Genomic DNA, 15513 nt, shown 5'->3' on the forward strand with positions numbered 1-15513 from the left:
AGCAGAAGGCAGGTGGCTGCTGTGAGACCCGGAGGGGGGTGGGCCCTCCAGGACCAGAGAGGAGCAGAGAGGCCCCGAGGCAAGTAAACTCAGGGGAAGGAGGAGCGGGAGGAGGCAAAGATAAAGGAAGCATCTTATTTTACTTTATGCATGTATGTATGCACGCATGCGCATATTTATGTGGCATCTCAATTTATTTGCCCAGGTTTGAATTCAAGGACTAGTAATATCTTTTTTTTAATTTTTTATTTATTTATGATAGTCACACAGAGAGAGAGAGAGAGAGGCAGAGACACAGGCAGAGGGAGAAGCAGGCTCCATGCACCGGGAGCCCGACGTGGGATTCGATCCCGGGTCTCCAGGATCGCGCCCTGGGCCAAAGGCAGGTGCTAAACCACTGCGCCACCCAGGGATCCCTAGTAATATCTTTTGACAAATGAAATAACACTGTACAATGTACACCCTACATTTTCACTTTTAAAAAAATGAATTCAGGGACACCTGTGTGGCTCTGTGGTTGCTCGGGTTGTGGTCCCGGGGTCCTTGGATCGAGTCCCGCATCAGGCTCCCCGCAGGGAGTCTGCTTCTCCCTTTGCCTATGTCTCTGTGTCTCTCATGAATAAATAAAATCTTTTTTTTAAAAATTCAATAAATAAATACATACATATATACTGGTGGAACCCACTAAAGGGATTCCATGAACCAGAGTGGAGGCCTGCAATTTGAAGAAACCAGCAATAGAGGGCACCAAAGTTCTCTCTTACTGTAAAGGGATGGTTCCTTCCGACCATTGCCAAAACAAAAACCAACCCCAAAGTTCCACAAAGGAGGTAATGTAATCCGAAGGGGAGACTAGAGGACTAGAATTAGGATATAGTGTATGACTATCAGAAAAAAAAAAAAAAAAAGTAAGTCAGGGACACCCATGTGGCTCAGTTGGTTAAATGTCAGACTCTTGGTCTCAGCTCAGTACTTGATCTCAGGATCATGAGTTCAAGCGCAAGTTGGGCTCTGCATTGGGCATGGAACCTACTTAAGAAAACTAAAACTAAGTCATTTAATCATTCCATTGTGACTTCAGGTTCCTCTTTGGAGAAGTAAAGCATTATAATAAAACCTGCCCTCTGTTTTTTTTTTTTTTTTTTTTTAAGATTTTATTTACTTATTCATGAGAGACAGAGAGAGAGAAAGAGAGAGGCAGAGACAGAGGCAGAGGGAGAAGCCGGCTCCATGCAAGGAGCCTGACGTGGGACTTGATCCGGGACTCGATCCCGGGACTCAATCCCAGGACTCCAGGATCAGGCCCTGGGCTGAAAGTGGCGCTAAACTTCTGAGCCACCCAAGGATTCCCCCAAAATGAGCATGTTAAAAGAAATCACAATCCCCAGAATTTATCAGAAAGCTTGTAATTTCATCTTTGTGGATTTTTCCCGGTAAACCCACTGAGCAACTGGTGCTCAGAGGCATAAATGCTTACTGCTTAATGGTATTGCTTATCCTAACCCCCTTAAGAAAGAAGGGAACAACCTAGAGTTTGCATTTACAACCCACACTTTATGTGTGGAAAATTATATGTTCTCTCAGTCATTATATCATTCAGTAATTCACATTTGAGGGCTTCCAATTTGTTTGACTCTTCTACAAAAGACAAAATTCTTCTGGCAGATGGCCGTCATCCTCGTGCCCACCCCAGACTGCAGAAAGCCCTTCACACGAAGCCAACAGAAGTGGGCTTCATGCTGCATCCATCATTGCTTTAAAAGGACTTGCTTTTTTCTCTTCACATCTTTGGAAATATATTGTCTAATACGGCATCACCTGATGTAGGAAAGATGTTGCCGTTTGAAGCTGACGGCCAAGAAAGAATTCTTGAGATGTCTTTAGTGCAAAAAGGTGTTTTGGGTTTTTTTAAGATTTTATTTTTTTATTCATGAGAGGCACAAAGAGAGAGGCAGAGACACAGGCAGAGGGAGGAGAAGCAGGCTCCATGCAGAGAGCCTGATGTGGGACTCAATCCCGGGGAATCCGGGATCAGGCCCTGAGCCAAAGGCAGACATTCAACTGCTGATCTACCCAGGTGTCCCCAAAAAGGTGGTTTTATTAAAGGTCAGGACCCGTGGGCAGAAGGAGCTGCACTGGGGTCATGAGGGGTGGCCCATTATATACCTTCAATTTGGGAGAGGGTTAGGTATCATGTAACTCTAAGGAATTCTGGAAGCAAGGATCTTGAGGGAATTGTTGGGAAAAGGTCATTTATTACTAATAAAACGTGAGTCATGAGATCCTTCAGATGTATATTGGTGGGTCATATGCTTGGGGGATGATTGCCAACATGTATCTTATGGCACAGAGGTAAAGGAAGTTTCCAAAGGAGTTTTTTATATTAAAGGAGACTTACAGGGTTCTAGGGGGTTGGGCTGAAATTGCCTTTTTCCCTTAGCAAAGTACCAACATCCAGGCAGTTGAGTCCCTAGAGGAAGGTCACTCTGCTTGTTTCAAGAACTTGTCTTTGGGCTGCAGGCAGCAGTAAGGAAATTTCATTTTCTTTTGCTTTTGTTTCCCACATCATCATTGATGAAAATAATGCAGCATCTCCTAGGCTGCCTCCTCCTCCCTTACTGTCTGCCAGCCCCCTCCCACCCCACACTAATCCCACCAGGTTTCTTTTCTCTCATACTTGCTCTTTGGTGTTCTCATCCGTTGCCTTTGGTGCCTGACATTTCTAGCCTAGATCCTGGGCCCCCAACTTGAGGGTCTCATCAGTCTTAAGCTGAGCATGTGTGAAATGGGATATCCAAATGCATGCTGGCGAGCTGGTGAATGAGTGGGACTTGAAGGCCCCAGAGGCCAGAATCCTTCTCACCAGGAGACCCAGCCCAACAGGTGACCTGTCAGTAACAGTCGGTGGCCTTTTGTCACTGTAGAGATTGTCTGTGGATCTGTTGTCCCTACTCTTGAGAGTCCCCAGAGCTCTTAAGGGTGGAGACCCCTCCTGCTCATCTCCAGTTCCCTTGAAGGCCCTGCCCCAACGCCTTGCACAGAGTGAATCCGTATTAACTGCTGGTCCAGTTGAAGTTTTGCTCAGCGCTGCCCACATTCATCCAATGTTCAGACTCTCATTCCAAGAAGCTTCAGCCACAGACAAAGGCCCCTGTGTACTTCTCCCTTGGAGCCGGCAAGGCCCAGAGCAGACACTGGAGGCACACTAGTCCCTTTCCTCCGGCTCTCGCCTCTGCGCCTGTGGTTTGGCATCCTTTGGCATCCTCCCTCAATTCCAGGACCTTGGCAGCTGCGTGAAAGCATCATAGGTATGGCCAGAACGGAAAGCTGTAGGGAACTGATGGCACACAGAGGCGCTTACCTGCAGGCCATTCTCAGAACCCATCATCTTCCTTTCCTTCCTCCTCTATCCTGGGGACCCTCCCCCCACACCCCGTGGTCCTCTCCTTCCACATCAACACACAGGGGCTCCTCTGATGTGCTCATCTAACCCTCCAGTGGGGCCCCACAGGGATGGGGACAGTCTTGCAGGCAGGGCCTGCTCCTGAGACCCTCCTTGGCCCAGCAGAGCTGAGAGGGTGAGCCTCTCAGGGTTGGGGGGTGGGAGTGAGGCTGGCTGGGGCTTCCCCTCCATGCTGCAGGTGCTCCGACAGCCCCAGGGACAGTGACTGGATACGGCTCCCTGACCATGACTCCTCAGCATCATCTCTTCTCCCCTCCCACCTGCAGATCTGACACAGGCTTCACACCCCCCAGGGCTCTGCGGGGTTCTGGCAAGTTCCAGGGGGCTGCTTCTCACTCCACCTCCCTCTCCTACTCAGGAGGGCATACCCAACTTGAGTAAATGAGTGACATTTGTGAGGGACAATCTTGAATGCCGTCTGGTTATTGCTTATATTTTAAAAAGACAACTGGCACCAGCCTTGCCAGAGCTATCGAAACTGAGCAAAATGACTTGGGTCCGTGATGGGGTGGTACATCTGTAACATTACAGAGCATGGAAATGTTCAGAAAATAGTTATTGGCTATGGTACGGGGATGCATGCCTGGCCCAGACACAGTCATTTGTGTTAGAAATTTTGTACTTAGTTAAGTTTGGTTGTGCTGATATTTAAGGGACAACTAGAATATCATTCTCTATGGCCCTTTTTTTTTTAAGATTTTATTTATTTATTCATGAGAGATAGAGAGAGAGAGAGAGAGAGAGGCAGAGATACAGGCAGAGGGAGAAGCAGGCTCCATGCAGGGAGCCCGACGTGGGACTTGATCCCAGAACTCCAGGATCAGGCCCTGAGCTGAAGGCAGCGCTAAATGGCTGGGCAACCCGGGCTGCTCTCTATGTCCCTTTTATTAGTAAATCATTACTAAGTTCTCATTGTGGAGTGTATGTGGTTCAAATCCCATTCAAAACAATGCTGAAAAGCAGTTATAAATCTATCTGGAACTTCTAAGGGATATTTTAAAATGTGAGTTGGTTGTTTTTTTTCAACGTTGAGAAGGTGAAAGGAGATGTTTGGAAAAACAAGGTTGTCCTGTTATGCAGATAGATTCTTTAAGTAAAGGGGAGTCTCTGTTAATAGCTCTCTTCCTGTTACAGGCTCTACTTTCCCACGTAAATATAGGCACTTAATGGGAGAGGCAGATGGCTTTTCCTGCATTGGCTGAGTTTTTACTACTTTTAACTCAAAATAATCTTTATGCCAAAGTGGTCCATCTTGGAGCAGCTTGCCCTGGGCCCCTGCCCATGTCTTTTGGGAGTAAAGGGACAGATTAGTAGAATAACGGACTATCTGCTTGGTCCATAAAGATGAAAATGGGCATAGAAAAGGCAGCAGGCTCTTCTAAACATTTCTGGAATATTAAATAGTCATGTTTCTCACCCATGAGCATTTTTGTACTAAATCCACTTTTGCTTCTGTGTAACCCAGCTGAGAGCACATTGGTCATTTCAGTGGGTTGTTTTCTTTATTGAAGATTATTTAGTTACTTGGATACCTTCCACCCCCTATCCCGCCGCGCCTGCTAGGAATTACTGCCAGGGCAATTTTCTCCCGCGTGTTGAAGCAAGGATGGTTTTTCCACTAGTTCCCATCTGCACTACTTCAGGAATCTCCATGGTGTAGGGGGAATGCCCTCTCATTCAGCATCTTGCTGTGTTTGGACCGCAGGCGTGCGGCACACTCTGACTCGGGTTTTTTGTGCCCAAGATTACATAACCGAGAAACCACCAAGGAGCCGACACCGATGCAAACACACGAGGGTTTATTTACAAGCTCGAGCTTGGGTCCAAGTACACCCGACACAGTGGAGCAGGGACTTGGAGCCCGAGGTGGGTTCCAGCTTAGTTTTATGGGCTGGTCTAGGGGACCTCCAGAAAGGGGGGAGGAATTTTTCAAGTTCTGTTTACATTCTGATATGGGGCTTTCAAGGGCATTGAGCTCTGTTCTCATTCTCATATGGGGCTTCACTGACTAAGGTGAAGTTCAGCTCTTATTCCCAGGGGCCTGGGATGGCTGTACTTGTGCTAACACTGAACTTAAGGTGGAATGGCCTCAATTTTCTCGGCCTCCACAGGGTTCAGGCCAGGGTCCTTAGAGCCTAGGCACAAACAGGTGAGGGCTTGCTGCCGGCTCCTGTCTCTAAACCTGCCGTGCAGACCTGTTGCAGAGCTCGGCTGCAGAGCCAGAAGTTGGCTACCCGCTTGCCTTTTCCTAATGGTCTCTCTCCTTAGAACCTGGAATTGACCTCTTTTTTTTTCTTTTCTTTTCTTTCCTTCTTCTTTTTTTTTTTTTTTTTAATTTTAATTCCACTACAGTTACCATAAAGTGTTATATTAGTTTCAGGTGCACAATACTGGAGTTGATCTCTTAGCCCACAGCTGAACCTCAGCTGAATCACGTCACTACTATGAGTTGTCATTTCAGTGGTCTGCTGGCAAATGCTTCAAAACCGTCTCTCAAGGGATGGGAGGGGAAAGGGTGTTGACTTACAGTATTTGCTGATTTCATTTTTTAAAAAGATTTTATTTATTTATTTATTCATGAGAGACACAGAGAGAAAGAGGGGAGCAGGGACACAGGCAGAGTGAGAAGCAGGCTCCATGCAGGGAGACCCATGCAGGACTCGATCCTGGGACTCCAGGATCACACCCTGAGCTAATGGCAGGCACTAAACTGCTGAGCCACCCAGGGATCCCCTATTTGCTGATTTCATGGGGGTAAATACTCCCGCCGATGCCAATTTCAAACTGCCAACGTCAAATCTCATGCGGGAAACAAATGCAGAAGAGAAATTATTTAGTTTCCCTACTACCTATGGCCCCATTGGCAAGTCCTTGAAATGGACAGAGTGACATTATTCTGGGAGCTCCACTGCCTCGATTATTGTTTAGTAAACCCTCACTTAGGAGACGCTTTAGATGTATATCTAAAGTGGGTCATATGCTTGGAGGATGATTGCCAACATGTTATCTTGGGTTGGGGGTAGAGATAAAGGGAGTTTCCAAAGGAATTTTTATATGTTAAAGTAGACTTACAGGATCTTGGGGTTGGGCTAAAATTGCCTCTTGCCCTTAGCAAAGTATCAACATCCAGCAGTTGAGTCCCTAGAGGAAGGTCCCTCGGCTCTTTTCAAGGACTTGTCAATGGGCTGTATGTAGTAAAGAAAGGTAATAATTTTTCTTCTGCCTTTGTTTCTCACATCATCATGACTGAGGGTTTACTAAATAATAATATATGACCTTTCCCAACAATAGCTAGCCCCCTCAGGATCCTGGAAACCTTGTTTCCAAAATACCTGGAAGACTTAATTTTCCTTAACTTCCTCCCAACTTGAAGATATATCATCACCAGCCCTCACGACCCCATTGCAGCTCTTTCTTCCCATGGGGCCTGTCCTCGTGCTTTAATAAAACCACCTTTTTGTTTTATTTTTATTTTTTTAATTTTATTTATTTATGATAGGCACACAGCGAGAGAGAGAGAGAGAGAGATAGAGAGAGAGAGAGAGGCAGAGACACAGGCAGAGGGAGAAGCAGGCTCCATGCACCGGGAGCCCGACGTGGGATTCGATCCCGGGTCTCCAAGATCATGCCCTGGGCCAAAGGCAGGCGCTAAACCGCTGCACCACCCAGGGATCCCTAAAACCACCTTTTTGTACCAAAGACGTCTCAAGAATTCTTTCTTGGCCGTTGGCTTCGAACCCTAACATCTTTCCTACATCAAAGTCATTTAGTTGTAGTAGAGCTGGTAAGAAATATGTGCCATTGGCTCTTCTGAGATAGTCCCAGAGACTCCAGCACACCACCGCTTCCTCTTCAGTGAAACAAGAATCATGATTAGAACATATTCTTGCTCACAGAAATATTTCTGACTTATTCGATCATTCATTTTTTTCAATAATGCATTTATGGAGAATCTATGTCAAAATCAGTGCTAGGTGCTGGAGATGGAGGAGCTCACTGCTGAGATTGTGGCTCAAACAAAATAACACACACCAGGGAAAGACTCCACCTTCTTGATCCTTAAAATACTATACAAATGTAAATTAACTTGAATTAGATTTAAAAACATGGGTTTACAAAGGGCTTCGTCTGTCCAAAAGGGCTCTATGAAGAGCTATTTTGTTTTGTTTTGTTTTGTTTTTTTGTTGTTTTATGAAAAGCTATTTTGTAAATATTAGTATAATGAGACATTGAAGAAAATAGATCTACAGGAACTTTAATAATTTATGTATCTCCTACCCACTTCCAAAAAGCATTTGCAGTAGTTTGGTATGTAAAAACAATTAGAAATATAAGAGCAAGTCCCACCATCACAAAGATAAAATGAGACACAAAAGGAGAAAGGAAGGAAGTGATGACAGAAGGAGCAAGTGAGCCATACTTTCAACTGTAAGCCTCTTAAAGACAGAGGAGTGTTTATACTCATCAAGTTTTTTTCTTAGTGCTTAAAATATCTTTGGTTCCAACATGATCGTTGCGTGAGTCTGTAGCATTCATTTTGCTACCATTTACACTTCTGAGAATTTATTGCATAATTACCGAACACCTCGTTGAAACAGAAGAAAGATGTAGAAGTAAGAGCATCTTTTCCTAAGTCAGAGCCCTCGGGGCCTCTTCTGTGCTTAATGGAACGGGCTCCTGGAGCCTTGTCTGCTCTGCTGGCTGAATGAGTCTCCCATACCTTCCCTTGGGCTCCTGCATCAAGTCTACACTGTAGCCTGGCAGGACAGGCTACTCCTCCATCTGGGGTGCCCCTGCCTCCCTGAGTGCCCATCCAGCCCCTGCCTCCCTGGGTGCCCATCCAGCCCCTGCTCCAGCAGCGTGGCTCCTGCCAGGCCCCACTCATGTTTCCTTCTTCCTGGACCCCCCTGTCTCCCCCTTACCTCTTACAGAGGACAGCTCAGGTTCCACCTTCTCCAGGACATCTCCAGCCCATGCTGATTCCCCTTCTCCTTACTGTTTTGGGGCGCTTTGCGGTTACACATTTGGTATTTAGTTCATTGAGGATGTGAAGGAATGAAAAGCAAGGTGTGATTAGAGCAAAGACCATATGACAAAATATTTCAGAAATACATTTATAGAATAATCTTTTTTTTTTTCATTTATAGAATAATCTTAGAGTGGGGAGGGCTACTAAAAATGATCTAGCCCAGCTCTTTTACACATAAAGGAACTGAGACCTGAGAAGAGAAGTGACTGGCTCGAGGTTCTCCAGTAGGTTAGCAATAGAGCTGGAACCGCAGTCCCTGAATCTCAGTATTTTATAACACTAGTTTCATTTTGTGTTTCACTTAATAGCCAGCAACTATGACTTTAGATATTCAGCAATTCAGGCCCCAAACATTATGATTTGGGGAAAAGAACTGTGAAGTCAGGAGCACCTGGGTGGCTCAGTGGTTGAGCATCTGCCTTTGGCTCAGGGCATGATTCCAGGGTCCTGGGATCAAGTCCCTCTTCGGGCTCCCCGAGGGGAGCCTGCTTCTCCCTCTGCCTTGTCTCTGCCTCTCTCTCTGTCTCCCATGAATAAATAAATAAAATCTCAAAAGAAAAAGAACAGTGAAGTCAGTGAAAGGCAGGACATCTCAATTTCCATCCTAACTTTCCAAAGTTACAAATCACTTCAGGGCTTTGGGCCTTTGTTGTTTCATCTGTAAAAGGGGGGGATGCACTGGATGGCCTTTAAGTTTCTATCTGCTTCTGTCACTCTATAAACCTACCATAGTTGGCCCAGCCCTCCCACAGAACTCCTGGGAGAGGGCACATCTCTAGCCTCTGCTCCCTCCTTCACCCTGGTCCCCAGCCAACCCCTCTAACCCCCCGACCCCACATTTCCCCACCTGAGCTCCTCCCTTCTTTTTTTAAAACTCTGCTCAAACTGCTAACACTTAACATTGCCAGTGTCTTCCCCCTACCCCTGGCTAAATTAGATGTCCCTCCAGCTAATGTAAAATCTTGGGTAAATATCACTATCACCTTCTTGTTCTATATTATCATAATTTTTTCTTATCTCGTCTAGTAGCATAAGAACTTACTAAAAAGTCTGGGAATGTGTCTGGCTCATTGTTCTATCTTAAGTACCTATAAATATGTGTGTCTCATAGCAAGAGTCAATAAATATTTGGTGAATGAGCTGAATTATTTTAGACCAGGAAACAGGATCGAGTCTGTGGTACTGATTTTGGCTGAATCTGTGAAAAGAGACAGCTTGACTGAAGGCTGGGACTAGAACTGAACTAGGATGATTCGAGGATGATTAAACTATGAAAGATGTGGAAAATGGTCACAGAACACTGGCCTAAGTCAGGGCTCAGCAAACTTTTTTTGTAAAGGGCCATATAGTAAATATATTAGGCTTTGCAGACCATATGATCTTACCACGATAGCACAAAAACAGCTAGACAATACGGAAACAAATAGGCGTGTCTGTGTTTCCATAAAACTTTACATATAAAGAGACATTTAAATTCCATATAATTTTCACACATCACAGGGATCCCTGGGTGGCGCAGTGGTTTGGTGCCTGCCTTTGGCCCAGGGCGCGATCCTGGAGACCCGGGATCGAATCCCACATCGGGCTCCTGGTGCATGGAGCCTGCTTCTCCCTCTGCCTGTGTCTCTGCCCCTCTCTCTCTCTCTGTGACTATCATAAATAAATAAATAAATAAATAAATAAATAAATAAATAGGAGAAAAAAAAAGATTTAAAAAAAAATTTTCACACATCACAAAATATTCTTTAATTTTTTCAATTATTTAAAAATATATGGGGAGCCTGGCTGGCTCAGTCGTAGAATATATGACTTTTGATCGCAGGGTTGTGAGTTCAAGCCCCACACTTAGTGTGTAGTAATCTCTAGTGTAGAGATTACTTAAAAATAAAATTTTTAACAAACAAACCAAAATATATAAACCATTCTTAGCTTGCGGGCTATACAAACACAGGGAGTACATGGGTTAAAAGTGTTATATCAGTGTAATTTATAAAATTAATACTGCACTATGATTATTCTAAGGAAATACCCACTGAAGTATTTAGGGGCAAAGGGTCCTGAGGAATGCAACTATGCTATATAGGACATAGTAATTAGAAATCCAGATTGTTGAGATTTTTTTTCGCATAATTTAGAAAGGATCATGGGATTCTAGTGTGGGGTGTCTTTCTAAGAAGAAAACAGGGAGAAATAATAATACAATAAACTATAGAAAATAAAAGACAAATGAAAAACTGGGGAAATAGTTTGCCTCATATATGACAAAAGGTTGGTAGCCTCAATGTGTAATGAGCCCTTGCAGATTAATAAATAAAAGATAAACAAAGGCAGTTCACAGAAGTAGGAAAATATGTTCAACTTCTTCAGTTATCAAAGAAATTCACGTTATAACAAGATAGAATGGCTTTGTGTGTGTATGAATATATATACATATATATACATATGTACATATATGTGTGTGTGTGTATATATATATATTCTAATAGAGACCACACCAAGTTTCTCTTGGAGGAAATGATGATTGTTTTAACATGAGACAGAACCCCAGGGTAGAAAGAATGTATGGTTTAGCAAGGGGGCTTCTTTCATAATTCTTGTAGAATATACAGGTTTTAACCAGTGCAAAAACTCAAGACCTCTAATAGTATCTTAAGGAGCAGGATCTCTGGCCCCTCTGTGATCAGAATATGGTGGGGACCTCTTGAAGTGGCTTTAGCTGTGTTCTAATAACACATGACACTATGATCTACTGACACTGAAGTTTGAACTTCATATAATTTTCATGTCATGAAATATATGCTTCTGATTTTTTTTCAACCATTTACAAATGTAAACACCATTCTTAGCTTGTAAGCTATATAAAAATGGGCTTTTGGTCCACTGGGTATTTTTGCTGACTCCTGAGGTAGAAAAAAGAAGGGGGTGGATTTCCGGAAACTGCAAAGGCTAATCTTTTCTTAGCTGTAGACTTGTGTTAAAAAAAAGAAACTAAATGAGGTTAGCAAGAGAAATCATGAGGGAAAAGAGTATGTAGGGCTCTGCAGGCCTTGGGAGAACCTTGGCTTTAGGGAAGTGGCAAGACATTACAGGCTTTTAAGCAGCATATTCAAAAACTTCTATACTCGCTCCATAGGCTTCTGCCCAAGAGAGTCCCCCCCAGCATTTCTGATTCAGTCTCTACTTCCCTGAGCAGAATGTTGGCTGCGGAGATAAGGCCCAGTAAATGATCTTAACGACTCAGTGGGATTGCCTTTGTATCTTCCCACACTCAAGACACCTCTGTCAAGAGTGGTTGTAAGGAGTAAATGAGGATTAAATAATAATAAAAGCCCCTAGCACCGTGCCTGGCACCTGGCAGATGCTGAATAAAGGGCCCAGGGCTGACTCATTTGGATACTTGATTATATCGGAAAGGAAGGAACCTTTTTGCTTCCAGTGATTATAATTACAGGTTTCTCGGTCATACAGTTTCTGCTTTTTTGTTTCTGGACTGGCTTTGTGCTGATTCTCTTATCCCGATGTTTGCTCCTTCTTTGTGCAAGAAGTACCGAGCTCTGTCGAATTGCTGTCCCTGCCAAGAATGAAAACCTGGGCATCCAAAAGTGGTCTCTTTCCGGAGGCCAGCCTCACAGACACTTGGTCACCCAGATTCTTCATGTGGCCAGTATAGTCACATTTGAAATCCTTGAATCAGAAGCCTTAACGACAAAATGTTCATGCAACAAAATGACAGCGCTTTTTAAATAACTGGAAGCAACACTTTCTAGTCTGTTTGTGCAGAAGAGATGAGATGAAGCTCTTAGCACAGCACGTGGCTCAGGGTCCCAGTTCACTCATTACTAACCGGTACCATCAACAGTTTGTTCCTCAAAGATGAAAACACCTGGGCTTGGAGCTTCGGACAGGGAAATGGCACACCTCCTTTTGTGTTAGGCCCCTTAAAAAGCTGTGCATATGTAAAATAAAAGTAAACATATTTTTTGGAAGGAAAACAAGATTTAGAGGGAACCAAAACAAAAATACAGTTCCCTCGACCTTACACCCGCATGGGAGAGTGGCCTCGGAGCTAGGTACTAGTGTGATCCCACCCCGCCATCTAGTGGACAATAAGGAGAACCCCAGACTTAGAGCAAAGTAATTCATCTCGTCATGACATTTGTTTCACAGTCTGGAATTCACTGAAAATGTGTTTTGTAATCGGGATAATTTAAATTCCCTATTATATTCACTAGTTACAAGCTTCTATTCAATTAGTTAAAGCAAAATGACAGTGCTGGTATTTAAAAGACTAAGGCCAAACACTAAATTTCCTAAGTCATGCAGCGCTGAAGAAGGTCTGCCTAGGAAAGAGAGAATGGTCCCCAGGTCTCATCAGCATGAATTTCCATGGCCCACCATTCTCATTCATCTGGTACTTTTCTGTCAACACATTTTGTGTTTATTCTGGCGCGTGGGCTGGGAGTGCCCCCAGAGACCAGGGGTATGTCTTCCCTGCAGACTGCTGGACACTGGCCAGGACCAGAGTCATTCCATTCATTTTCCAAGAATGCAACTATCCTTTGTAGCCAGGGTGAATGCTTGGCAAGGGCCCATGTTCTTGGTTTGGTTTGGTGTGTGTGTTTCCTCTCCTTTTATTATTAAGGCTCTTCATGACAAACAACCAGCTTCTTTCCCTAGGTGTTTATTTCTTTTTTGTCTAGGATGAAAACAATAGTAGCCCAGTCTCCCCCAAAACTCACTCATAGCAGCACACCTGAAGTATTCAGAGTGGTCCTGAGACCCTCTAGTGAGTATGCGAGTAATTATGATTAACAATGATCATCCCATGTGTTATTTTTTAGTTCCCAGGCACTGTGAGTTATATGCATTTTTGCTAATCCTCACATCAATCTTGCAAAATAAGTAGTATCACCTCCCTTTTGCAGATAAACTGATGCTCAGAGAGGCTACATGGCTTACCCAAGATCACACAGCTAGCAAATGAGTGGCAAAGTCAGAACTGCACTCAGGTCTCACTGGCTCCAAGGCCCCTGCTCCTACCACTGCACAATGTGCCTTTCATTAATCACTCATGTGACTGCCAGACCCGGGGGTCCCCTTAGGGCTGTCACCTCTATAGTCCCTATGACTTAGTACCTGAGACCCCCTAAGAGCCCATGGCCAGTGAATCCAGGAGGAAGGGATTCGATGTGCAAATGGCAGACATACAGCAAAACTCTGACTGTGAGATGCACTTTCTCCCCTGCACTTCCAGCTTAGACTGAGGGACGTTCTCGGAGGTTTGCTGGTTCTGAGAATTCTGAGGTTCTTCCGGGAGCCATGGGGGATACTGGGTGAAGAGAGTAGAGTCTCTGCTGCCAAGAGCCCCGGGGCCCATGGGGGAGACATAGGAGGGCTCACAGAAGAAATTCTCCCTTGAAGGGTCTTGTGAGGTGATCGTGGGTGAACCCACCACCTCCACAGCCCCTCTCCTCCTCTGGCCCCAGAATAGAATAGGACAGAATAGAATAGAACACAACAGAATACAGTGGACTAGAGTAATAGAACAGATCAGATAGGACATCATACCCTGTAAGGGGACTATTGTTCCATAAAGTTGTTTTCATTTTAGAAGTGTATTATGTTAAAAAAAAAAAAAAAAGAAGTGTATTATGTTGTGAACACTGCTGGATGTGAAACTGGCATCTCTTTGTGGCTGCACCCTAAGGAGTATAGACATCTCTAGTCTAGACTAAACTGGGGGCATCCTCCCCACCCTCGCTTGGTAGCAGGAATGAAGGAGGCCATGTGGTGACAGTCCCCAGCAAGGAGGTGGCATCTGGGGATTGTCAGTGCTGAGAGGATCATTTCTCTCTCCAGGCTTAGGCAAATCCTTCCTGAAGGCAGGGAATGGCCCAGATGACCCCGAAATTCTGCAGTCTAACCATGGCCAAGTGTGTGAGGTCCTCTGTGCCAGCCCTGTGCCTGGCTGAGGATCCCCGTCCCCTCCTGCTGGGCCCACAGGAGAGGGGAAAGCAGCCACCAGTGCCTGGTCATCATTTTACCCCAGGTGCCACTTACCTGTGGAGTGGCTGGAATCTGCTGTCAGGTCTCTCAGTTGCAGCATTGTCCCCCAGCCCTGCCGCCCCCAAGCTGTGGGTGCTCCTTGGCTGCCAGAGGCCTCAGGGCCTGGCCCCACCCCTGGTTTTGCAGCGGGTGGCTCTGGGGTTCCTGGCCCACTGCTTTGTCAGGGCACTGAGGCCATGGCCCCTGGAGACTCAGGCCTTCTGTTCACACAGTGGTGGTTGGGGGAGGGTGGTCAAGGACAAGGCTTCTCCATTTCCTCCCTTCCAGCCTTCCAGCAAGACTGCCATTCCTCTTCCTCACGGTCTGCTCCTGGTGTAAGGGGGTCTGGGTTGGATGACTGCCCTAGAGAGGAGTCTCTGGGTGTTACTATAGATGTCCCCAGGTCACATCTGGAGGAGGGCAGGGGGAGGCACCTCCCTGAGCCAGCTTCTCCTCTGCTCTCTGCCCTTCACTCCACACATTGTAATCACTTGCTATGTAACAAATCCCCCCATATCTTCATAGCTTAAAACAACAAACATTTGTTACTTTAGGTTTCTTTTTTTAAAAAATATTTTATTTATTTATTCATGGAGACACAGAGAGAGAGGCAGAGGGAGAAGTAATCTCCCTACAGAGATCCTGATGTGGGACTTGATCCCAGGATCCCAGGACCACGACCTGAGCCAAGGGCAGATGCTCAACCACTGCGCCACCCAGGTGCCCCTACCTTATGGTTTCTGCCTTATGGTTTGTTACCTTATGGTCCCTAAAAGTTTTTGTTGTTGTTGTTGTTTTCTTTTTTTTTTTTACTGACTCCATCACATTATCCACATAGATACATGTGTCATCTGCAAATAAAAAATAATTTTAGGGACGCCTGGGTGGCTTAGCCATTGAGCGTCTGCCTTTGGCCCAGGGCGTGATCCCGGGATCCGGGATCGAGTTCCATATCAGGCTCTCCACATGGAGCCTG

General features: G+C 45.1%; 1 long non-coding RNA gene across 1 annotated transcript; it reads right to left on the minus strand.

Annotated features, from left to right (window-relative positions):
• Nucleotides 1-247: 247 nt before the first annotated feature.
• LOC112662867 (uncharacterized) lies at nt 248-14997 on the minus strand. Its single transcript, XR_003138910.2, has 3 exons — nt 14553-14997; nt 8386-8471; nt 248-3337 (listed from the first exon to the last, which is right to left on the minus strand). It is a non-coding gene; the product is annotated as an uncharacterized LOC112662867 (long non-coding RNA).
• Between the last annotated feature and the right edge of the window lie 516 nt (nt 14998-15513).

This window comes from Canis lupus, chromosome 34, assembly GCF_003254725.2.
Source record: "Canis lupus dingo isolate Sandy chromosome 34, ASM325472v2, whole genome shotgun sequence".
Lineage (NCBI taxonomy): Eukaryota > Metazoa > Chordata > Mammalia > Carnivora > Canidae > Canis > Canis lupus.